This window comes from Lissotriton helveticus, chromosome 8 (genome assembly GCF_964261635.1).
Source record: "Lissotriton helveticus chromosome 8, aLisHel1.1, whole genome shotgun sequence".
Lineage (NCBI taxonomy): Eukaryota > Metazoa > Chordata > Amphibia > Caudata > Salamandridae > Lissotriton > Lissotriton helveticus.
Genome location: NC_136069.1, coordinates 864,478,297 through 864,504,298, shown reverse-complemented (window position 1 = coordinate 864,504,298; position 26,002 = coordinate 864,478,297). Strand labels below are relative to the sequence as shown.

The 26,002-nt window shown below is 44.9% G+C and overlaps 1 protein-coding gene across 3 annotated transcripts in view; it reads left to right on the top strand.

Annotated features, from left to right (window-relative positions):
* CTPS2 (CTP synthase 2) overlaps window positions 1-26,002 on the top strand; it is a 2,098,303-nt gene that overhangs the window by 1,418,334 nt on the left and 653,967 nt on the right. The gene's annotated exons all lie outside the window — the stretch shown is intronic.

The following is a 26,002-nucleotide window of genomic DNA, read 5'->3' as shown; positions in this document are numbered from 1 at the left end:
TTCATATTTGCAATTGCCATCTTTACTATTAGTGCATTCTAATGCCTCTGTACTAATACACCATTGCATCAACAATACCTCTATACGCAACCATACCAAAAAATTGTGCAAAAAGAATTTCTGTGATCTTAACAGTGAAACAACCCAAACTAACTATACAGTGGTATTTAAGAATTAAAAACCCAACGTGATTTATCACAGTACTGGATTACATTGTAACCTGCATTGTACAACCATATGGTAGTTTGAATAGACCATTTGACATCAATTCAGCATTACCTTCATATGAAGTATTATGCCCCAGTGGGCTTTTTTTGACAATTAGGAAATATTGGTTGTACTTTCATATATACAAAATGATGATATTGACCTCCAATATCTATCATTAGACTCATATTTGATGACACAATACTGTAATTTATGAATTCATTTATGTGAATTTATTGAAGAACATTTTTTGAATTACCCTGTGTGCTCCAAATAACAAACTATCTCACACTGAAATTTAATTAAAATCAAAAAGTGTAAATAATATGGGTTTTTTCCCTATCTCTATCACAAAGTTTCAGAGGAGTGGGATACGTGGCTATACATGAAGCCAATTGTTAATAGAATTACAGAAAAGATTTATATAGAAGCAGGGCTAGACTGTTACGTATTGGGTTACAAGTGCACACTTAACGCTTAGTCAGAGTTTAAGCCGTTAGGAGCCTTGGTATCGAGTAGGATAATATACCTCGATTCCAATCTCCTAAGTGCCAGGAGTCTGTTTCCTCCTCTAGTACTCTTGTTGACACTGTCAATGACGAAGTATTGCAGATCCTCTACTCTCCCTGCATGAAAAGCGTTGATATGGCGTGCCACGGGGTAACTTTGGTCGTTGTTGGCCACAGCTCTCAAATGTTGTAAGATCCTTACATGTACTGGATGTAATGTACTCCCAACGTAACGCTTCTTGCAAGTACATTGCAAAACATAGATGGCATAATCTGTTTTACAATTAAAATTCCCTCTCAACTCCAATGGTGTTTTTCTGAGTGGGAGGTGTACTTTGCTAAGGTTGATACCATGCTGGTATGCTTTGCACTTTGTGCACTTGAAGAATCCCTTCTTACTCTTAAGCCAATCAGTGTTACTCGTTTGGCTCGGAATGTTAGATACCAGTTCCTGCTTCATTGACTTAGCCCTTCTGTATGTAATCTGCGGCAACTTAGCACATGATGTTCCTAATGTGGGGTCACTACGTACTATGGGCCAGTGCCTGTACAGTATTCTGCGTACATGGGTGTGATAGGCATTGTACCCTGTGATGATTCGTGGTGTCTCAGACTTTTTGTTTGGTGTTACTGGTGCAGCATCTCTGAGTACAAGATTCTCTCTACTCTTAATCATGCATTTATTCTCTGCGGTTTTTAGAATTTTCTCAGAATAGCCTCGGGAGCGCAACCTTTTGAACAACTGCTCTTTTGATGTTTCAAAACTGTCTTGCGTACTACAGTTGCGCTTCATCCTGAGGCATTCCGCATAGGGGATGCTGGTGATCAGGCTGTGAGGATGAAAACTTCCGGCATGCAAGATAGTATTGCCGGAAGTTGGTTTTCTGTGGGTCCTCGTTTAAACTTGTTTTCGGAAACAAATAATTCCAAGTCTAAGAAAACAATCGAGGTTTTGCTGGTATTACATGTAAATTTCAAGTTCAAAGAGTTCTCATTCAGTTCTTCAGCAAACTCCCTGGCACTCTCCTCACTTCCCTTCCATAACAGAAAAATGTCATCTATGTAACTACTGTATTGCATCACATTGGTTGACATTTGTGTGCTGTGTTCTGCCATGAGCACTTGCTCCTCCCACCAGCCCATATGCAAATTAGCATAGCTGGGGGCAAAGCAAGTGCCCATGGCAGTCCCCTGAATTTGCCGGTAGAGAAGTTTATTGTACATGAATGTGTTATTTTCGAGACACCATTCTGTCATCTGTAATAACATGGAAGTGTGCTGATGTAATGTTATGTCCCTGGTATTGAGATATTGTTTGATTGCATGTAGTCCGTCTCTATGGCGAATACTGGTGTACAAACTTTGTACATCCAAAGTGACCAAGATAAAGTCAGACTGCCACTCAACATTGTACATTTTTGCTAAACAAATCCCCACTGTCCTTGATGTATGAAGGCAATTTCTGTACGTAGGGTTGCAAAAAGTAATCAATGAACTTGCTGGTGTTCTCAAAAAGCCCCCCGATTGCCGATATTATGGCTCTTCCTGGGGGGCAAAGTTCATTTTTGTGGATTTTGAGAATGAGGTAAAGATGTGGTGTCACTGGGTAATTGTTCCTTAGGAACTCAAATTCATACTTTGAGATCAACCCTGCCGATTTCCAGGTGTACAAGCTCTGATGGTATCTCTCCTGTATACTTGTTACATTAGTTGCACTAATTCTGACATAACACTCCCTGTCAGATAGTTGCAATGAGGCTTCTCTGTTGTACATTTCCTGGGGCCACAGTACCACATTCCCACCTTTGTCTGCCATTCGTACCATGATATCCTTTCTCATCTTGATCTTATTCATTATGTTTTCATATTCGACTCTTTCGTTGCTCCTTGTTTTCAAACAATTATTACTACTCTCCAAGGACAACTCTTTCAAATCTTTAATCACTTTGTCCGAAAAGATGTCTAGATTGTCTTTTGGCATTAACGGACAAAAGGTAGATTTGGGTCTAAAAGGTGTTTTGGCGGACTCATGGATATTGATACCGGCATGTTGTGCTGCCATGTCCGTATTCCAAATATGTTCATCATTTACCCCATCTTTGTCCAGTTCTGCCATCTCCTGGATGAAATCCATATCAGCCACTGTCCAATTGCCATGCACATTGTCAGAGATTTGGTCTTTGGCACGATTCATATTTTTGTCTTTGGTATTGATGAAATATTTGCGCAATTTTAGTTTCCTTATGAACTGGTGCAAGTCTATCCGAGTTTGTATGTAGTCAAAATTAGTTCTTTTGCAGAACGATAAGCCTTTTGTCAATATTTCTTCCTCTTTATTTGTGAGTGCCATGTTTGAAAGGTTAATTACTGTGTTGTTATATTCAGAGTTGTCAGTCATTATTTCCTGTTCGCTCTGTAGGTCTGTTTCTTTCCTGTTGTTTGTTGTTTTTTGTTTGCCCCATCTTCTGTTCTTGAGCCTTCTTCACCTTGGTTTCTGTTTTTCTTGTTGTACTCCTGACGTGGTTGCCATGACCTGAGACTTCTCAGGCCATCTTCTCGTAAAAAATCAAATTCATCCACGGGAGTTGGAACGTTCTGTAACGGCCCACGGGTGCCTTCGGTGCCTGGGTCGGATTCCGCTCCCGAGCTGACTTCAGATTCACTGGGAACAGAGCCTTCTTGTGTGTTACTCACAAATGTGGACAATTTTTGTCTCCTAATACTATCAAATTTTCGAGCGAAAGTATAAATCCTTCCTTTCAAATAATTGTTACGATCGATTTGGAATTTAAGTGCTTTACGTTCTTTGATAGTTTGTTCATATTTTGCCACTCTCGTTTTTATGTCGATCATAGCTTTATTGATTTCAACCTGATTTTCATGACTTTCCAGTTCTTTGCTGACTACTTCCAATTGCGCTAAGATTTTTTCTCGGTCAGTGGCGGCGTACTTTACAAGTATTTGTAGCGAATTTCTAGAATATTGGGCGTTGTTATCTGCCCACTCCTGCAGCATCGCTGGATCTGGATTTTCGTAAGTCGGTACCACCAACACTCTGAATCCCCGTGGTACCTGACCCACTTCTAAATACCTGCACAACAATGTACACTCCCACCACTTGGAGATCTCTTGTTTTCTGAATCATTCAAATTCTTTTAGTAGTGATTTGACAGTTGTTCCTTCCATTGGTTGATCCCCCACTTGTCCCGATGTTGTGGGACCCTCAGTGCTGTTAGTATCACTGAAAATGTCCATAAAATGTGCTTTTTTAATAGTACTATATATATATATCCCTGCTTTTACCAAACGGGCTGCTCTACGGACAGATCGTCCTTCCTGCTGTTTATTACTGGAACCCAGAACCCACGCCTCCCAGCCCCCGCTTCGCGGGCGCCGTTCGTGAGCCTGTGACTCACCAGCTGCGGGGATCTGCTTAACCGCCGGCGCAGGGAGTGAAGCCGTATTTCATCACGGGAGGCGTGGGTTGTGGGTTCCAGGAATAAACAGCAGGAAGGACGATCTGTCCGTAGAGCAGCCCGTTTGGTAAAAGCAGGGACACACAGAGTCCAAGTCCAGCCTCAGTTTTCAATGGCCAGGGAGGAGTCGGCGGGAAGAGGACCAGCTGTGGCAGGTTAGCGCACTGCCCGCTGGTCCTCGCAGTCCCCCAACGAGCCTTGATGTATGTACATACATCAAGGCTCGTTGGGGGACTGCGAGGACCAGCGGGCAGTGCGCTAACCTGCCACAGCTGGTCCTCTTCCAGCCGACTCCTCCCTGGCCAGTGAAAACTGAGGCTGGACTTGGACTCTGTGTGTCCCTGCTTTTACCAAACGGGCTGCTCTACGGACAGATCGTCCTTCCTGCTGTTTATTCCTGGAACCCACAACCCACGCCTCCCGGCCCCCGCTTCGCGGGCGCCGTTCGTGAGCCTGTGACTCACCAGCTGCGGGGATCTGCTTAACCGCCGGCGCAGGGAGTGACGCCGTATTTCATCAAGGCTCGTTGGGGGACTGCGAGGACCAGCAGGCAGTGCGCTAACCTGCCACAGCTGGTCCTCTTCCCGCCGACTCCTCCCTGGCCCTTGTATCTAGGGGCGTAGTTACTCCTCAAGGACTACATATCTGGATAACCACCACCGGCCCGCGGGACGCGCGCGGACGCGCTCGGGCGAAGACCGGGCAAATAGCGGGCCGTTTGAGGCCGTTCGAGGACCGGAGAGACTGGACTGGACCTCATCCCCTTGGTTCTTCATCCTTCTAGTGAGCATTCTTTTTATTCAAATCTTTCCCGTGCTTAGTAAGCCACTAACTACTCTAGCAGCATGTGCACACGGACGACTCGGAGTAAAGCCGTTAAGGGTGGGAAGCTGGCTAACGGAACTCTGGATGACTTCATCACCAGAACAAACACAGCCATCGACCACGAAATTTCAAAAATGCAAAAACGTGTATCTTTGGACCTTGAAGCTGCTAGAAGACTGTCCCAAACTTTCGCTACGTCTAAGAAATCCTCCTTAGGCCACATAGCATCAGCTAAGAGTCCTGAACACCAACCTAATCCCTGTCTAATAACAACCTATGCAGAGGTCCACCAAACTCCTTCCCTATCACCTAGTCTCACTTTGACCCCTAGCTCCCCTAAACTACGAAATAATATTCTTTCTTCTGTGCATGCTAGTATCCCGGGTGTTGTTACTGACACAGACACAGCCCCTATTTTGATTCCCCATAGCACCATTGAGGAGTGCGATAATTCCCAGGGTCTCCATCAAAAGAGTCCTGTTCACAAAAGGAAACGCCATGCAACGTCTGCTTTCTCGCGGAAGAAGGCCAAAATTGCTAGGGTACATTGCCCATCCAACGATAATCCATCCAACCAGGGGGTAGCATCAATTCCTGTTGTCCAAGACTTGGTCCTCCCAAGTGTTGCTGAGATCTGCTCAAGCTCGTGCCCATCTGATATTGCCTCCTTACAGGTGAATACTGGGGGGGAAACTAGTGAAGATGGGGGAAGTGATGAGGAGTTCTTAGAAACAGTTTGGAACTCATTAAAAAAACTCCTTACCCCGCTAGACCTCAGACTCATCCGCATTGAAAACCACCTTTTAGAGATGGAAAAAAGTATCATAAATCTGGCAAGCCTTAGTCTGCAAAGCGCTAAAGGGCCTTCAATACCCGAAAAGGATACACCCATCAATATTCCAGTTGTATTGCCCTCTAGCAAGCCAATACCTAAACCACGCACCAAAGGCTTTGATCTCAAATCCACCAATCCCACTGTCAAGTCACCTTCACAGTCCCTACAACAGCCAACTAAATCCACCAAAGAGGCTGTTGCCCATTGGGTGAACACAACTAACTATAATCGGTCTACCAAGCAGGGTCAACGGAATGCTGAAAATTTTTGCGGGGGGTATATAGATCTACCCCCTGATGCAAGGCCCTTTGTGATAGTATTAACGGGTGTTCCTGTACTGAAGAGCTCCATCCAAGAAAACTACGGGTCCCTTAAAAATAAGGTCATCCATTGGTTGAACACCAATAGGCAGCTCCCAAGCCACCTGAGAAGCAAAGTCCTAATGGTGCGCAGAGTTCCCTGGATAGGACCATCACGTAAATCTATCGAAGGCGACTGTATTGTGGTCTCCTTTGAAGATCCACAGACAGCACAACATATTTGTTCGTGGAACATCGGAGAGGATAATTCTTCTATTGCTGCAAGACCCTTAACTTTCTTTTACCCCCCGCGCCCTGCCCAAAATCATGTCAGTGAGTGGTCATATCCCCGTTACCCGGCCCGAGGATGGGTGCGTGGGGATTGGCATTATCCCAACAGGAGGGGTCAGGGAATAACAATCGCAAACAGATTTGGCTGTCTAGACGAGGTAGACTGACTTTCTCTGCCTCCCTCTATACGCCAAGACTAAATTATCACCAGAAGCTCTGGTTTTACCAATTCCTGAGAGCAGTTTAGTTGTGTGTAGCCCTGTCCTGTGCGAATCAGTAATACCTGACGGAGCATTGCCCACTACTCCAATTCTCCACCTCCCTATTTGCTATCCATCTGACCACTCTAACCTATATGCAGAAGCTGACACTGGGCTTATGAGTAATGCTACCCAGGAGGTAGCACAGCAACTAATTATCTCGCCCCAGCTTAACTCTCCACCATGGCCTCCTCTACTCCCACTCACCCAAATTCATTGTGATAGGGCAGTTCCTGTATTGGCTTCCAGGGGAGACAAACTCATAGCTGGTACAGGGTCATATCCTAAACTGGATAATCTTATAGCGGATGTTACGCCACTACCTGCTGATAGGAATCTTGAGCCTAATCTCCTAGTAACTGATCCACCTTCGGGATCGAGGGCTACTGGGAACATTGTTCCGGGTACTGCGCTCCGGGTCCTGAGTTGGAATGTAGCAGGCCTTGCACGTAATCTTAATATCCCCGACTGGAACCTCGTTGTTGAATCTTTTGGGATCTGCTTATTGCAGGAAACTTGGTGCATTGAACCTTTCCATAAGGTGGGTTATACCACATACTTTGTCCCTGCTCTTCATTCATCCGGATCTAAAGGGCGCCCCTCAGGCGGCCTCTTAATCTGGGTTAGAATTTCCTTGGGCCTTTCCATCAGGCACCTACCCACAAAGTCCCCTGATCTACTGAGACTATTAGTTAAAGGTCATGGGGGGATAAATATGGAAATATTTAACGTTTATCTAAGGGGGGCAAGGGGTGGTGTATCCATGTTGTCACAGACAGGCATAGAAGAGGAACTTGGAACTTGCAATGCCAATTCTCTTGTCCTACTTGCAGGGGATTTCAATTGCTCATTCGAGCCTCTCTCTAGCGAGGACATTCTAGACACTTGGGAGGATGACACTAGGAGAGGCATCCCCCTACTAAAACTTAATCCCATCAAAAAATGGTCACAGGGGGCCATAGACCTTAATGCCCTCTGCATGGAATTTGGTTTAAGGGCAACTAATGGCAGATCCAAATCTGACCCCAATGGGGCACACACCTTCAATAGGGTCGGTCACACCTCTCGGATCGATTACATCCTCCTCAACTATAAGCTTTGGGACTACCTGCTTGATATGGAGGTTTTGACAACGGCAGATAGTGACCACAACCTTCTAGCTCTGTCACTATCTTCCCCTTGGAGGCGTTCGAAGTTAAACCCTCCCCCTCACTTATGGAAGTCTTCTCACGAATTATGTCCTTCGAACTGTGGAAGGAGGATCAAATGGAGTAAAGTTGCTGCGGATGAAGGGAAAATGTCCTTAGCTAACTCAATAATGTCCAAAGTAAAAGCAGAGCTTGACGTTACATGTCCTGGTAATATGGATGCTTTACAACTTTTCGTTGAAACAACTAAAGCTCTGGGAGACTTGTTCATCGTCACTCCAACAGCTGGGAGACGGAAGGGAAAAACTACTCTAAAAAATGGTGCTTCCTGGTTCACCCCAGCTTGTCGCACTGCAAAATGTGAACTTATCAGAGCAGTGAAATCCAAGGATGCTAACCTCATAAAAATTGCCAGGAAAAGATACCGGAAGGCATTATCTACGGCTAGGGTTGACCACGAAACGCAATTTTGGATCGACCTAAAAGAGGCGAGCTATAGGAAAGACTCTAAGGGCTTTTGGGATTTGGTGAGATTGAAGACCAAACCCGATGCCTCCCTCTTGACCTGTAACATTACTGGGGAGGTGTGGTTTGCTCATTTCTTTAAACTTTATTCCCAAACTGGGGTTCCTATGTCCAATCTCACAATTCAACGACCTGGTGTTTGCTCCCACCTCAACAGCACAGTTCACACCGAGGCTGATCCTTTTTCAATTAAGGAAGTTGAGGGGGCAATTAAATGTTTGGTTCCGAATAAGGCTGCGGGGCCCAACGGAATCCCAGGCGACTTATTAAGGACTAACACACGAGAATGGAGTCGCCTAATTGCCGCACTTCTGAATGCTGCTCTGGAGGGTGGAGCATTCCCGGACTCATGGAAGGGAGCGGAGGTCGTCCCCATTTATAAAAACGGGTCTCGGGACGACCCCGCAAACTATCGCCCAATCAGCTTGCTTGATTCCACGCAAAAGATAGCTGGTAAAGTAGTCCTAGGAAGGATCCAGCAGTGGATGGAGGACAATAATATCCTCTCGGACTACCAAGCGGGGTTTAGATCAGGCACTGGCACCATTGAGCAAACATTTCGGCTCTTAATGATCCTATGGAAAGTGGTTGTCCAGGGTAAAAGCAGCTTGTACCTTGCGTTTATAGATCTACGCACTGCATTTGACTTCGTTCCACGAGACCAACTGTGGCGTGTACTGGACACAATGGGCATCCCTCAGTACTTACTACATATGCTCATCCAATTACATGAAGATAACTTTGCTCAGATCAGGTGGGGAGACCAGGGCCAAAAAACACCTCGCATTCCTGTGAATAGGGGAGTCCGCCAGGGCTGTGTCCTTGCCCCCACTCTATTCTCTTTATTTGTCAATGGAGTGGTGGAGCACCTTCTTAAACATCCTGCCGACGCACCTTCCCTGGCTGGTAGGAAAATTCCAACTCTCCTCTTCGCAGACGACACCCTCCTGATCTCAAAAACACCAGCAGGTTTGCAACGCCTCCTTACCAGCTTTAAGGACTTCTGTGACGCAAGGGGCCTATCTATAAACGTTACCAAAACCAAGTTCCTGGTAATGAATGCCCGGAAGAAATCTGTCACTCCACCATCTTTGGATTCTGTTCCACTCGAAAGGGTAAAGGAATTTGACTATTTGGGCATTCGGCTAAGTGATTCAATGAGCTGGCAACCTCACCAACAAAAGGCATCACTGGCCCATAAGAAGGTGGTAGGGGCACTCATGAAAGAACAACGGGCATCAGTTCTCAAACCCATCGGCCCTGTTTTGGACATTTACAGGGCAAGGGGAGTGAGTGCAGCCCTTTACGGATCCGAACTATGGGACTTTCAAAAAGCAGACATTTTGACTAGAGTGGAAAACAAATTCCACAGAGACCTTATGGGATTGCCGCACAGCACCCCTGCTCTTCCAATCCTTCTAGACGCAGGTACTCGTCCAATAGGAGACCAGGCGAGGTTGCGTCCCCTTCTCCTTTGGGCACGCATCTGGAGGGTACCCGAATTGTCTAGTTATGCTGATGGTTTAAAGGAACTGCTCTTAACCCCAGGTTGGTCCAAAATTCGCTGGCTTAAGGAAGTCAAGCGTCTTCTTACAGAATTGGACCTTGAGGATGCGCGGGCAAATAGATCTGCCCCGCCTAAACAGACACTCAAGACTCTGTATTGGTCATGGGTGACGAACACCAGGAATTGCAATCCCACCCTCTGTAGAACCTCTGTTGAATTCCTTTTGTTCAAAGATGTCCCTTCCTATGAACCATACCTGGATCAAATTAGCAAATCTTGGGACAGGGCACTCTACATCAAATTCAGGTTGGGTTTATTGCCAGTGGGTAGACTGATTGCCAGCTGGGGGTCATCACCGCATTTATCCTTATATTGCCCTTTTTGCACCAGCAGGCCAGAGTCTGTGCCCCACCTACTTTTTGAGTGCCCAGCATATATCGCCCCGCGCAGCACCTGGCTAACGCCTTTGTGTAGGAGTCTCGGAACCCGATCTCATCTCGAGGCACTATGCATTTTAAGATCTGACCCCCGCCCCTTGTTTGCTTTTTGTCTAGCTAAATTTCTGGCTTGGGCCTGGCGGATCAGATCTCTAAAGTTAATAGCAGTACACCACTAGTAAATAGCATACCCTGTCCTATTGTCCATATCGGTTGCATGTAATTTTTGAAATGAAATGTTTTTATATTGTATCCTTTTAAACTTATATATTTGTGATTGTAATGCTTTTTAAGATATGTGCAAATATCGAAATAAAGCTTGTTTCTACTGCTACTGATATATATTATTTATATGTACATATAAACATTACCACGCATATATGTATGTATTTATAGAAGCTTATATGTATATATTGTATTAAATATTAGTGAGATTTATTAAGTTAGCATTGTATTAATAGTATATATTAAAATATTTAGGATTTGCTTTTTTACACTGCACTGTGGGTGCCAGCATGGGGGTAAAAGACCACCAACCCCCTAATATTTGTTACGTAAGAAGAAGCCCTTTACTCACGGAGGTTCCATTAAATAGATTATTTTTATTAATCAAGCAACACAGTGGCAGACACCACCACATGTTTCAGCTCTCCATCTTCTTCAGGTGGTTTTAGTCTAGAACACTAGACTGACATAATCAAGTGCTATGTATAGCAAAGGAAGGTAAAGTTATGCAAACAGACAAACAACAGTTCCTAGAATGATGAAGGGTTCAGTACATTGTGGCATGGTACAGGCAAACGAAAGTTGCTTAAATGATGAAGGGTGCAGTACATGGCATCCGGAAATAGAAACATACTAGAATTCATGATCAGTGTGAAAAGAAATTCAAAGTTCCTTGAGCGTTGGACGGAACAATGCATGGCAACATGTGCCCAAGAAATGTTGTAGTTCATGGCATCAGCTGCTCAAGAAATATTGTAGTTCATGGTCAATGTTTAGCCCGTGTCTCACGGTGTGGAGACGCATGATCCAAGTTGCCTCCAGCCTTCTGAGTCTAAGGGGGTCATTAGGATGACGGGCGGACTTTGTCCGCCCGCCATCCTATCGGATAACGGGACCGCCCGCCATAAGGGCGGGGGTCCGGTGGGAGAATTAGGATGCGCCCGCCACAGTGGAGGACGCATCCTGTATTTTTAACATTGCGATGGGCGGTGCTGAATGCACCGCCCGCCGCAATGTCAAAAATACATGTTGTGCATTTCTAAGCACAATGTGACAGGCACCGCGCGGTGCCTGCCATGTTGTCCTTTGAAATGCAGGGGGGTACCATATTTACCCCCCATGTGCACCCGGCACGCCCCCGGAGTCCTTGGGGGTCCGCAACGGGCCCCCAAAGTAGAGTTTGCATGCCTTTCATTGGCGGCATTGCCGCCACTGAAAGGTATTGGAAAATGCCCATGGTAATATGGCTGGCGGTGTCTGATAGACACCGCCACCATATAAACCCTTTTCCGCCCCGGTCACAAGGCAACTGGGGCGGAAAAGCGGCAGACGGTCTTTCCGTCCACCGCGGACCCCCCTGCCATACTAATATGGCAGGGGGTCATTCCGGCTAGGATGGCTCCCGCCAGGTCGGTGGTGGCTACCGTCGGCCTGGCGGGGGCAATCCACCCGCAATCCTAATGGGCCCCTAAGTTCGCAGTTTCACCTCTGATGCTTGGCTGAGTCACATCAATACCAAAGAATCTGAATCGTTTGTGAGGACCCTGAGATGGACAGGATGCTGAGTGCTGAGCCATGGGGTATCTAGCATCTTGGTGGTGGATTGCTCTAGCATGCTCACTGATTCGTTCCTTCAGGGGTCTGATTGCTCTCCCAACATATTGGCTGTTGCAAGTGCATTCCAGAATGTACACAACATACTTGGTATTGCAGTTAATGTTGCAATTGATTTGGTATTTTTGTCAAAACCAGTGAAATTCTTGACTTCATTCAGAGCCCATCTGCAGACTCCACAGCAACCACATTCAAAGAAACCTTTCATGTGGGGTGTGAGCCAAGAGTTAGAAGTTGTGGCGTGTGGCACTGTGGGGCTTTGTCTGTTTCTCATTGTTCTGCCACGTCTGTCAGTGATCTGGGGTCTAGTGGTGATGACCTCCCTTAATGTTCTGTCAGCAAGTAGAATGCCCTAGTGTTTGTTGAGACTTTTTCTAATCACTAAGCTCATGTCATTATAGTCTGTGATGAGTCTAATTAGTTGCGTTTGTGACTGAATGGTTTTTTTGTTCACGAAGTGTGGTGTCCCACCTGATCTTACCAATTCTTAGTGCAGCTTTGTGTATGGTGTGTGGCCTGTAACCCCTTCTTGCGAACCTATTCCTCAAGTCTGCAATGCATTTCTGGAATTCAGTTTCCTCGCTGCAGTTTGTTCTGGCTCTGACAAATTCGCCGGATGGAATGGCCTGTATTTGATGGACTGGGTGGGAACACTCCGCATGTAGGATGGCATTACATGAGGTTTCTTTGCGATATAGTCGGATGTGCAACATGTTCTCTTTTACATATAATTCCACATCCAAAAAATTTAACATTGGATATGCTGGAGTTACAAGTGAACCTCATATTCATGTCATTGGAATTGAGGTGGTCACAAAAGGCCTCAAATTTCTCCTGTGTGCCTGACCAAAGTAGAATACAATCGTCAATGTACCGCCCCCAGTATATGATACAGTCAATCCAGCGGGCACCTCTCCTGCCCCAAAGCCATTCAGATTCTAATGCGCCCATGTACAAATTAGCAAAAGAGGGTGAGAATTTATAGCCCATGGCTACACTCCTAATCTGTTTGTACCACTGCCTGTCATACATGAATAAATTGTTGTGAAGGATAATGTCCATCATGGATACAAGCATGTTTTTGTGTTGCCAAAGGGTGGCAGGCCTATTGTGTAAGAAGTGTGTTACTGCCTCAAGTCCTAGATCAGGTTTAATGGAGGTATAAAAGGATACCACATCCAAGGTCGACATAATCATGCCCGGTTGCCATTGAACATCAACAAGGACACTCAGAATGTGTTTAGTGTCCTGGATGAAGGATGGTAGGTTCTTGACCATAGAGTCTAGGAACAGGTCAACATACTGAGCAAGTCTCTCTGTAGGACCCCCTATGCCAGACACAATGGGTCTGCCAGTGGAAATGTAGCCTGTTTGTGTACTTTAGGGAGGGTATATAACCATGGGAAGGTGGGTCTCACTACTTTCATGTAAATAACCTCATCTTGGTCTATGAGACCTAGAGTGTGCCAATCTGTCAGGTGTTTATTAATCAGGAGAGTCAAAGGGCCAGTTGGGTTACTCTCAAGTGTTTCATAACACAAGGTGTCTTATAGTTGTGTCATTATCTCATTGAGGTAGTCTATTTTATTCATGACTACCACATTTCTTCCTTTGTCCGCCTCTCTAATGATAATGTCCTGGTCTGTACTTAGGGTTTTAAGGGCCAGCCGCTCACTTCTAGATAAATTGTCCCTGGTTTTACATTTGGTTTTAAAAGCCTTGTTTTCATATATATCTATGTCCTCTAAAACCAAGTTGTAGAAGGTGTCTACAGGGTTGCCACCTGGTAGTGTAGGAGTCCATTTGGATTTTACTTTGAAGCCACTGGCAATGGTCATGTCAGTATCTATATCTAGTTCATGCATAAGATGTTCCATGGTAATAGGTGGATCGTCCATGTCCGTAAGTGACAAGACTAGGTGTGTGTCTCTGATATCCTTAATACTCTGGAGGTTAGAGGGATTATCACTATGAATGTTCATAATGCAGTTTCTTGGGGTTGGAATTCCTAAAAAGTGTTTGTTTAATTTTAGTCCCCTGGTAAATTTGAATAGATCAATTTTGAGTCTACACATATCGCCCAACTCATGGTGATTGAAGTTTAAGCCCTTGCCCAATAAGGAAATCATGCGGTACAAAAGGGGGTGATGATGGACCAAGCATCTGAACCAATCAAACACTCACACCCAGTCAACAGATCTGGGTTTGATCCATCACCGTTCTTTAGCCCACTCTGCCACCCCAGTTCAGACATGGTCATATGCAAATCAGTCTGACCCTGTGCCTCATGGGAACAGTCCAGCCCGAACTGCCAAGCCATGCCTTCCCTGGACCGGAATCAAGCTTCCTAGGACCGGTTTCTGGCATTACAGCCGTCTTCAGCCAGGCTTGCTTGAATCCAGTGGCAAAGTGAGCAAGGGACTCAACGTCTGAGCATACCCTGCCAACGTATGGCAAACAAAGCGGTACAAAAGGGGGTGGTGATGGACGGTCGTTTTTCTTTTTCAAGGTAAGGTAAGCTGTGGTCGACACCAGTAGGTTCTTTTTGCTGATTTTTTTCATTCTTGGAATAAATCAACCAGCAGACACGTGTTTCGTCACCTGGGAATTATCCCATGACTCTTCGGGGCCGGGAAAGACATAAGAAGTGTGGTATAGTACAGGGAAATATGCACATAGTCTCTAGGTCATTTAAACTAGGCCTATGTGCAATTAAAATAGAAGGCACCCATATAATGTGGAAACCCTACAAGAATTGTGGAGAGGCAAAATTAGTGACTTCACAGCACATGGGAGAGAAAGGTTTAGTGGGGAAATAAAGTGAGCATTATAAATTAGAAAAAAAGGGGATGGTCAAAAGCGTAATCACAACATGCCTATACATAAAGGGGCGCTATTGGAGTGACGTGTGGGTGAGTGAGAATACAGTGATTGGGAAAAATATTCAGTCAATTGCATTTAAGCACATTACATAAAATACAGAATTTATGAGTAAGTAACCTGTATTTCATTCATATCCATGTTTACGAAAAGAGAGTAGGACGAAGGAGTCCATAGTTACAGGAAATTACTGGGAGCGGAATCCCAAGAGGGAAAAGATATATCTAAAGGACAAATCGCCAAGTGTGAGGCTAAGTTGTCACAAACTACGCAATTGTACCAACGGGAGACAAAATTGAAGCACAAACGAAATCGCAAAATATGCAAGGGTATGGAGGTGATAATGAGGGAAGCTACCTGTACGGATAAGATTTTGATCATGCAATGTCTAGGGAGAGAAAAGGTGGGAGTATGGGGGAAGGAAACAGCATGGTAATTGAAATAAATAAAATGCAAACGAGGGACGTTGCAGTCATACCAAAAAAGGATGGAAAACTCCAAATGTAAGCTCACCGCTGGACCGGAGATAAAATTCCAACCCGATCTGAACGGGTGTCGTGAGCACAGTATCGATTATTTAAAACCGTGATGATGCAAGAGTAAAAGAAACAGGGAGGACGGGTAGGTCACCACCCCAGTTTTCCGGATCCAACAGGAGTGAGCAGGCAGGTGCATCAGTCTTAAGAGTAGTCCTGTATGGAAAAGGGCGTCCAAGTCATAAAACTTGGCTTCACTCACAAGTCGATAAATGGAGTGAATGAAGGAACACTGCGGCAGAGCTTACCTATGTCCGTGGTGTCAGGGGAATATGCAAGGGATCCGTCTCAATTGAATTTAGTTTTTATTTGTTACGGAACTCCTACGGAAGTCCACAAAAATACACCAATACAATAAAAAAAATACTACAAATACTTTTTTTTAAATAAGCAAACAAAGAGAAAAAAAAGAAGAGAAACATACTTTATAACGGATACGAAATTTTACATTGGCCAACCAGCAAACATTACACATACCAACTAATCTCTTTAAAAAAAAAAAAGTAAAACATTTCCTAATAAATGGCTAGGAATGTTTTTAAAAAAAAATATTCTGTGGCAAACCATTTCATTTGGTGGGGACAAGATAAAAGATCGGGCCTCCTGAACAGAATAAATATCAAAATTGATAAACGAGGGTCTTAAAAACATGCGCCCTGCCCTTAAAAGTCCTGGACACATAAATAGCATGTGATAAAGATCCTGTATTTGGAACAGCACAATTCACAAATGCTCTCCGCTCTAGGAGTTTTTTCCCAAATGCCCGTCGCTTTTCTTAAGGGCAACAGGTTGGTTCTTAAATGTAGTATCAACCTTCTAATTCCATGTGGGACATTCCATGAAAGATAGGGCTGGGGTCTACTCCCCATCGCACTCACACTGATCACCTCATTGCGGGCTTTAGGTTGACTTAAAGCTGTGTCTCTTACTGTACTAATCGTGCTTACTGACTTCTTTAGGAATAACTTCAGTACAGGCTTAGACATAGATGAATCACAAATTAAACTAAGCCCAAATGAGTGGTTTGCGTGGGTGAATTATCTGAAAAAAGCTGATTTATCTTTTAATTTAACAAAGATTTCCATCTCCGAAGCGGCCCTTAGGGTGTCCTCATCCCCCCAGAAGAGGGAATTCCCCCACCTCAGGACCGCTGCCAAGGCTGAAGTATAAGAAGAAACTAAATGGAATTCCAAGCGAAGAACATGTGGGGCAGCCAAAGAATTTAAATTACAAATTTGGCGAAAAAACAGGCCTTCGCCTTATCAAAAGCAAGCCAGTAATTCCTATCCAATACCTCTGCAGCATATATTAATGTAGGATGGATATTAACCTTAAATACTGACAGAACGTGATTAAAGTGACGTCTCCCACAGGTCTTATAAAATCTATTTAAAACTCTAGCCTGGGAGGCGGCCTTACAACACACCATTTGATGTGGTCTGAGTCACGCCCGTTTTTGAAAAAACCTTCACCAAATACAGATACGAATTGACCGATTCAAGTTCTTCCTGCCACAACAACCACTTATACCCTTTCTCTATTCTGAGACCTTTCTTGCGAAAGACAAAAATTTTATTTTGCAATGTTGATTTTCAAAAAATGGTTCTCCACATATTTGGTCAGGGCATCCAGATGACGCTGCAAGCCAATAGGAGTGAAATCGAAAATTGCAACGTCATCTGCATATAGTAGAGAGCCAATGGACATTGTACCAATTCTAGGGGCGTCCCCATCACTGAGTTTAATTTGCCGGGGAGGTCATTTATATAATAGGAAAACAGAAGAGAGGCCAACAGACAACCCTGCTTAAGACCATTACGTGTCTTAATCCTGCAGGAAAGCCCCTGCGAGCCTCCCATCATCACTTGACACCAAGGGCATCATTAGGATGGCGGGCGGCACGGTGAAAGGGACCGCCCGCCATAAGGGCGGGGGTCCCATGGGGGCAATTAGGATGCGCCCGCCACAGTGGCGAGTGCATCCTGCATTCCTGGCATTGTGGCAGGCGGTGCACTCAGCACCGCCAGCCACTATGCCAGGAAGGCATGTTGTGCACTTCCATGCACAACATGGCAGGCACCGCGCGGTGAATGCCATGTTGTGCATGGAACTGCTGGGGGGTACCATAGGTACCCCCCATGTACACCGCCACCATATTAAACCCTTTTCCGCCTCGTTGACCTGGGGGAAAAGCGGCAGACGGTCTTTCCGTCTGCCGTGGTCCCCCCCTGCCATGGGCGGGGTCGGATCACGGTGGATCGCCACCGCCATGCGGGCGGTGGCGATCCGCCCGTGATCCTAATAGGCACCCAAGTGCCTGTGTGTAATTCTATTATAAGGCCCAGAGGGTGGTATGGCATACCAAAATGGAAGAGCTTTCTCCACAGCGTCTGACGATCCACTTTATCAAAAGCTGTAGAGAAATCAATGAAAGCTGTGTAGACTAACATGCTTCATGAGAAAACATATTTCTCTACAATGGTCTGGACAGCCACAATATTATCCAGTGTTCCATGTTTCTTTCTAAAACCTGCCTGTTCTGGCGGTAAGATGTTCTGGTCTTGGGTCCACTGCTGCAGATGCTGAAGTATACTTTTTGCAAATAATTTTCCCGAAGCATCCAGCAACCCGATCTGTCTAAAACTAGTAGGTGACCTTTTTGGGCCCTTTTTAAACAGCGGAACTGTAATGCTCCCCTTCCAAGAGGAGAGAATACTAATCATTCGAAAGCCGAAATTATACAGTGGTGCCAGAAAGGCTCCCCATGCAGCTGGTTCCTTTTTAATTAGCATAATCTGGATACCATCTGGTTCTTGTGCGCCGGAGGTTCTTATATTCTTTATATAGCCCATCACTTCATCCCTTGACGGGGGACCATATTCAACGGAGACAGCCTCCTCTATTACAGGCATCTGAAAAGGCACTGAGCTGTTAAGTTTATATGGTAGTGAAATATATAGTCCACCCACTCACTTTCTGGGATCGGAATGGGGAGTGCCCTCTGTCTAAAATCACAATATTCTGCAATCAGGTGCCAATACTTTTTTGAATCTTTGGCTCTCGCGGCTTCTCTCAACCCTATCCATTTAGCATCCATCTCGTTTCTCTTTGCTCTAAATTTATAACGGCTTCTAACTTGCTTTAGGCAATTAATTTCCTGTTGCATACCTGTTTAAATTGTTGATATTGTTTCCGAACTAAATTGTTAATTTCTTGATTTAATGCCTTCAGGAAAGGGGGAACCTTATTTACCCTATGTTGGCCAGTGGCTGCTGAGCTTAGATTTTTTTATATCCCTCATTTGGGCCTCAAACAATTGTATGATATTAGCAAAAAACATGGCCCTGCTGTTCTGAAAACGTTTTTTCCACTATCGCACCTACCTCTGCCGTATTTTTTGGTGTCCAAAATGAACAACCATTATCTTTAATAAAAACCACCGAGCCCTGGCACAAGTGCCCTTGATTCAGTGTAGGTAGATTAAAGGCCAAAGTCAAGCTTATTACACTGGGATCACTCCATACTGACGGGAAAACCTCTACATTTTCACAGGCCCCAAACATTTGATAGGAAACGGCTACGTAGTCCAATAGGCTTTGTGTGCGATGAGATTGAAAAGTGAATTGTGCTGTTTTATCGACTGGCATCCTCCCGTTTAGGATGACCAAGTCTGCACTTCTAATGCTATCAAGCAGGAGGAATCCCCGTTTCTCAGTTTTTATTTTATCTGGTAAAAAGGATTCAGGAATATGCCAGATTTCCTCTGTATCTGGGTTAGCACAGATTACCTGCAAGGAATTGGACATTTTTGCATTTAGATCTCCCACTCATACCACTAAGAGGCATTCTTCCGTGGTGGCTATAGCATTAATATATAAAAAGAGTGAGCTCAAAAGATGGTCGTGATATTTCCCAGGGGGGATATAGAGATTTGCCACCAGGAAGAGGGTGGGCCTGCCAAACGATCCCAGACATGCCAGTTTCAGGCAAATACAGAGATTTGATGGATGGTGAAAAACTTTCTAATTCCAATTAATCGAGTTCTTAAGCAGAATGGACCCCCCCACTAGCATATCCCCTTTCGGAGTGCTTAGCATAGCAAGAGAACGTAAAAAAAACATTACAATCAAAATCTTTGCACACCCAAGTCTCTTGTAGGTATATAATCAGAGGATTTAAAGATTTTAAGAAGTTCAATTTTTCCTCATCATGCCCCAAGCCGGCCATATTCCAGGATAGAAGTAACCCCGCCTGGCTACCTCAGAGGAGCACTTCTTTCTACCTCTGGACAGTTGGTATTCAGGGTTTTTGCTACCCAACTCGACTGGGCTAAGTCATCTTCTGTGTTAGGGGTCTGACGCGCAACTACAGAATCAGACACCAGATTTATTAAGCGGCCCTTTTTATTTAGTGAGACCATGATATTTTTAGCGTTACCCATAGAGCACTCAAAGTCGGGGCCCATATCGTCCAACACCACAGAATTACCAGTCCTCAGATCTTGTGAGCGCAAAGTTGTACCACACATGGTAGAATAGTCCTCGGAATTTGATACATATGTTATATCTAACCCTCGTTTTAAAAAGTGCTCACAGTTCTGTATGGCCAAATTGGCCACTAACAAGGAGCAGAATGTAACTCTGGAGAAGGAAACATTCTCATGCTGAATAATATTCACATTTTGAATATCCATACTTTCTACAACTTCAGTGCCTCTATTTTGGAAAAAAAGTTTGAGAATGAGTCCTCTGTTTATCGGATCAGATTCAGTCTCAAATAACCAAATTAGATCCACTAGGGTCGAAGAAGCGGTCTGCACCACATTGGCTTTCTTTACGGGATCTCTTTGGGGAATCCATAGAGGCACCCTATCACCATTATTAACCGCCTGTACCTCCGCATTGGACTCGATCTGGGTGTGATACCCCACCTCTAGGTTACCATCTTGTCTAACCCCCGAGCTCTGAACCATGTTTGAAATATAGGGAACCCACCTCCCAGTATTGTTCCCCTCCTCAAAGGATCGTCCCCCTCACTGAGCTGAAGAGGATGAGGTACTAGCCGAGACTGCAGCGGAAGACTTAATGGCGCCGCTGCTGTTCCAGTAGCCCCCACTCTCCCAATAGGAGACAGATGTACTGTAACGGGGTTCCTGGGTGCACCTTCCCCAATTAGCAGTTTAGGACCACCCTCCTCTTTTATAGTCTGAGCAACACTCTGGCTATCTGGGATCTGTGGAAAATGTAACTTTGGCACTTTTCATTTAGGGAATCGTCTTTTCCTTTTTTGTTTCTTTTTCCTAATTTCCCCTTTATGGTTTGTTACACAACCTCCCCTCTTCCCTGCTTTTGTTCCTAAGTTCACTGAAGAATTGGGAGGATGGTCCTGTAAGGCGGATGGAGTTGGGGCCTCCCCCTCTGTCCCTACCCCGCCTTTTTGCCCAACATAACCCTCGATTTTCTCTGCTTCCTCAATGGCTCCACTGGGCCCCTTTTTTCCCTTAATGAACAAAGGATAAGGTTTTAGTGGGATGTTTCCAGAAGGAAGGCCCACTGCAGCCTTCTCAAAGAGTGAGCTTAAACAAAGCTCTTCATTTTCAAGATTACAGAAAGGTTCAATCGGGGACAATGAGAAGAGAGGTGTTCCTGCTTGTACAGACATATCTCTCTACTCTCCCCGGGGAGCGAGTAAAAGGGGCCTAACATCAGTCTGTTCTTCCGGTCGCACTGGTGTATTAGAGGGGGGAGTAATGGTGCCCCATTGTTGACTTTTTGCACTTCAAACAACATTACGGAGATCATTTCCAGCATATAATCTGAGCTTAAGTCAGATTTCTCCAGTAAAGACAGAATGGAACTTAATAGTCTTTCGATACAAGCAAAGTATTCCGAAGACACACCATCCCTCTCATTACCCAGCTTTGGTTGTGAACAAGGCAGAAATACATCATGAACATCATGAGCATCATAAACAGACTCCAGAGAATTACCGTTCAAGGAACTTGTACTACAATATAAGAGACGCCTAGGGGGGGAGTTTACTCAGACTGCTCATTGGATACCCATCCTTCACAGGGTGTGCGTGGGGGGCTCGCCAGCCCCTTGTTTGAGCTTCAATGTCAATGTCTGGGAGTGTAAAATCTTCCCTTGAATTGGATTTTCCACAGACTAAAGCCTTAACCTCCATTGCTGCGACAGTCCTCCAGGCTTCCTCCCGGGATCCTCTAGCACACCCAAGCGCACCCTCTTCACTGGATCCCTTGCCGGTGTTCCCCTCCATAGGGGCAACATACGCAGCCGCGGTCTTACTGGTTGATTTTTTCCTATTCAATGAGATGGATTGCTGACTCTGCTGGTTAAGAAGATGATCCAAGCTCATGTCAGCGCGCAAAGCAACGCCCGATGCAACGGATGTACCAGCAACAGGATACTCCATTTTTGGTAGATTCAAAGGGATGTGTTGACTCTGTTGAAATTGTTGGAACCGTTGGATTGAATAGTTATCAGATAGACCAGGACCCAAATTTTCAGGTGAAGAGGTGTTCAGTGAGAAGCTACTTGAGCCATCTTCCGCACCTGATCTTCACGGGACATTATCAGACTCCCCGCAGAACCACAGGGGTTTCCCCAAGCTTCCCCTCAAGATGGGAGGGGTGGTGTTACTAAGGCAAACTTGGAAAGCAAACTATTTTGCCCTAATTTTGCCTCCACTGGAGCAGTCCGGGGAACTTTCTGAAAGAAACCCGTGATAGTTGGGTGAGATTAATAACAAAGGAGCTGTAGATTTCTAGTTCCGCTAGATGATCTCAATTTCCTCGTACAGCTAGGAGACGAAGTAAGTACGCATCCAGAGCGTAATTTTCTAGAAGTCATCTCACGCACAAGATGGGAACTTACGCCTCTCACCCACCACCGCCACCGCTCGAATGCTCGTAAAATGTCCCCCTGCAGCACCAAACAGCTGATGCTGCTGCTGTAACTGTAATTATAGCTGTCGACCATCAGACAATCAAAGATAACCAAAAATGATGTCACTGGAGAAGCTGTGCTCACCCCCACTCACTGTTGGCGCGGGGCACTGCCTGAAACCGGTGATTTTCAGCGAGACTCCGTCCGGGCAAGCAACACTCCTGGCACTCCAGCTCCTGTTTAAATCACAGAGGGCGCCACACAGGGGCTAAAGGAGCACTGGAAGGAGCGGGGGCTGCCTCAGCTGTGCCTGCTCCTCTCCGCTGTGTTATCCTGGGTCCTGCAAATCTGTCCTCTTTGCACTATGCACCAATTCTGCACCAATTGAAGCAGTCTCTTGTAGCAGCAGGTAAACAAGGGGAGCAGGGAAACAGCAGCAGGCACCGCTGGCGTTGATGGCACTGGGGAGATGGGCGCGCAGGCTGTGAAAGGGCTGTGGAAGCTTGCAAAGGTTGCAGAAAGCCAGTTGTCAGTTGAAATTGCTGGTTGCGTTTTTCGAAAGCTGCAGTCACAAATTGCCAGCAGCAATGTTGGATGCTGTTGGATGCTGTCTGCCTAATGACTTGCCTGCGCTCACCTGTCTCATACGGTGCCTTCTCCCTCGTTCTGTTGCTGCCGCTGGTGTGGCAAAGACTTGCAGTGAAACAGCTCACCACCGCCGCCCCCCTGCACCACTGTTGAAATGTCCAGCCGCACCCGGCACTCACCACACTCTGCCGACTTGCGGGTTGGCTGAGATCGTAATGGCCCCCCGCAATGCTATTTCGAGTCGTTTAGAGGTGGCTGTGCAAAATCGGCCAGGCAGTGGCGGGCTGAGATGGTCTGTTGGTTCAGTAATTAGTTCAGCGGTTCACCAGCTTCCCTCACGCAACCACCATCCACGTCTACTGCCCGCAGCAGGCTCTCGAGCAGCGTGAAAATCCCGGACTGGATTCAGCAGTGTCTCACAATAGCCCATCCCACTTTCCGGTTTCGGAAGGAGCGGCTAACAACAGGAAGTGCTATTTGTAGCAACGTGTAGAGAAAAAGGCTAGAACGCCCACCAACAAGTCACTGTAGGTCACAAAAATGCAAGGATTGCTGGGCCGGAAGTGATCGTTCAGAGAATCAACATAGTAACGCTATATTTGATTAAAATGCTAAAGTCAAAGGAAGGGAGAAGAGAGTTTGAATACAGAAAAAGAGGGAAAGAAACAGAATGGGGCAGATGTAACACTAGACTTACACAATCAAATGCTATGTATAGCAAAGAAAGGTAAAGGTATGCAAACAGACAAACAACAGTTCCTAGAATGATGAAAGGTTCTGTACATTGCATCATGTATACAGACAAAAGACAATTACTTGAATGATGAAGGGTGCAGTACATGGCATCCGGAAATTGAAACACATTAAAATTCATTGTCACTGTGGAAAGAAATTCCCAGTTTCTTAAGAGTTGGACGGCACAATGCATGGCAAAAGGTGCCCAAGAACACTAGACTGACATAATCAAGTGCCATGTATAGCAAAGGAAGGTAAAGGTATGCAAACAGACAAACAACAGTTCCTAGAATGATGAAGGGTTTAGTACATTGTGACATGGTGACACAGTCAAGTTTTATGTTTAGCAAAGGAAGGTAAAGGTATGCAAATAAACAAACGACAGTTCCTAGAATGATTAAGGGTTCAGTACATTGCATCATGGTACAGGCAAACAACAGTTGGTTGAATGATGAAGGGTGCAGTACATGGCATCCGGAAATCGAAACATACTAGAATTCATGGTCAGTGTGGTAAGAAATTCAAAGTTCCTTGAGAGTTGGACGGTACAATGTATGGCATCAGGTGCCCAAGAAATGTTGTAGCTTATGGCATCAGGTGCCCAAAAAATATTGTAGTTCATAGTCAAAGTTTAGCCCGTGTCTCACGGTGTGGAGACGCATGATCCAGGTTGCCTCCAGCCTTCTGAGTCTAAGTTTGCGGTTTCCACCTCTGATGCTTGGCTGAGTCACATCAATACTAAAGAATGTGAATCCTGGTGTCCTGGTCTCCCGTCTTCAACTGTTTAGTACAGACGCAGGAGATTGGTATCTCCTCACCAACTCTGCAACTTTTTCTTATCTCTTAAAGTTGACACATGTACCAGGTTCTGCTGCTTTATTTTAAATCCCAAAGCAAAGTAGTCTAAAAAGCATCGCCCTCGCCTGCTGGTGCCAGTGTGGGGAGAAAAAGACCACAAATCCTCTTATATTTGTTACACAAGAAGAAGCGCTGCACTCCCGGAGATTCTATTTACTAGATTCTTTTTATTAATCAAACAACACCCCGCAGGACACGACAACGCGTTTCAACTCTCCATATTTTTAAAGTGGTTTTAGCATTTTGTCCTTCGTTAATGCTGCTTCCATGCCTTTATATTACTGCAAAGGCATTCTGGGAATTGCAGTCCCATGTCTGTCAACCTTGGAGACCATTTGTTTTTTCAACACCATGTGTAGTACCAACAGGAATCCATGGGGCCAAATAAGAAAAAAGATCTTCCCCCGTGTCTGGCAGTGTGAATTTGCAGTGATGAAGTAAGAATTAAAACCCCAATTCTTTTATTTGCTGATTAAACGCTGTTTAACTCTACGAAGCCGCGGAGGCTACAGAAACTCTTGGTACATTTCAAGGAGTTCTGTCTTGCTAGGGGACTGAAGATCGACATGTCTAAAAGAAACTAATACTAACACAAACAAGGGGAAACCCGGTAAGCCAACGGCATCTGGGTAAGTAACATATTATCCAAAACAAAACGATGCCTTAGGTCTAATTCAAACAGACTATTTATGAAAGAGCAATATAAATTGACTCCTCCTAAATGAAACTAATCATTTTCACAAAACAAATTATACCTCATTTATATACCTCCATACCCAATCCCAAACACAACACAAATTTCTGACTTGTACTTTATTTTTTGTGTTGATTAGAAAAATTCTTTACCACAACGGCTTGTTGATTTACAAACCAATATTTAGGTACAGTAACAAACAAAACATATATATACACACATTACTTTTTACGCATATATATATATACACACATATTTTTTGTATCTCTTTCAAATATGTTAGCCCAAATTTTTTTGAAAAAAGAGGATGCTATAAACATGTACAGCTAAGCATTCCTATGAAACAAGATCTAACCAGAAATCAAAAAAAGAGCAAGTAAGGTCTATATTATTTCAACCTATCTTCCTATTAAACTCTTTTAAATATGTATTTTCACAACGTAAGATGTTTTAACACTGGTGTCTCTTCGGGGGGTGTCGACGCGTTTCAGCCCATTGACTACGGGCCTCATCAGGACAAGGGCTAATGATAATCCGTCGTAATAAGTATACTGCAACCGATTTGCTAACAACGAACGGCGAAGAACTTTTCCAGATGAACTGATAAATAACGAACAAAAGTGTGTAGGCTCGTATTTTCAAATT